Source organism: Anguilla anguilla, chromosome 9 (assembly GCF_013347855.1).
Source record: "Anguilla anguilla isolate fAngAng1 chromosome 9, fAngAng1.pri, whole genome shotgun sequence".
Classification (NCBI taxonomy): domain Eukaryota; kingdom Metazoa; phylum Chordata; class Actinopteri; order Anguilliformes; family Anguillidae; genus Anguilla; species Anguilla anguilla.
In genome coordinates, this window is record NC_049209.1 from 52814898 (window position 1) to 52815414 (window position 517).

Here is a 517-nt window from a genome sequence, read left to right on the forward strand (position 1 = left end):
GCGGAAAGGTCACAGTGAACGGAGAATAAGAAACGCGGGGATTTGAGAATGCGCGTGAGAGCAGTCGCGTGAGGAAGAAGTCGTTTCTCACGAAGAAAGCATGACAAAGATTGCTGACAAGAGTGAAATCTTGGCGTGGGGTGGGGGTGTGCCTTGACATGACCCACAAAATGAACTGGAACTAAAAGAAACACCGTTCTGATGCGAGCATGTCAGACGGTTCCACAGAACCTCGTGTGTTCATTGGTAAAAAGGGGCCAAATGACAGCGGTCAAGTGCGAATGCTAATTGGTCATGCATAATGTCACGTGTCTCCTGGCTGGTACACAGCTAAATATTTCAAATTACTATTTCAAAAATCAAAAACGTAAAAGGCCAGTCTTTATTGGTTGTGCATTTGACTGTACAAATATAAACATCTGTTCCAACATTGAGCATTTACATACAAACTCAGGTTCTCTCTCACACACGCACGCACGCACGCACACATACACACAAAGTACCTGTGCATGATAGT

At 44.7% G+C, this 517-nt stretch overlaps 1 protein-coding gene across 1 annotated transcript in view; it reads right to left on the reverse strand.

Annotated features, from left to right (window-relative positions):
* Window positions 1–364: 364 nt before the first annotated feature.
* The window catches only part of LOC118236265 (diablo homolog, mitochondrial-like), a 5128-nt gene continuing 4975 nt past the window's right edge, over window positions 365–517 (reverse strand). The window contains exon 6 of the mRNA XM_035434482.1: window positions 365–517. This exon is cut by the window's right edge and continues 1126 nt beyond it. The gene's annotated coding sequence lies outside the window, so the exon portion shown is untranslated.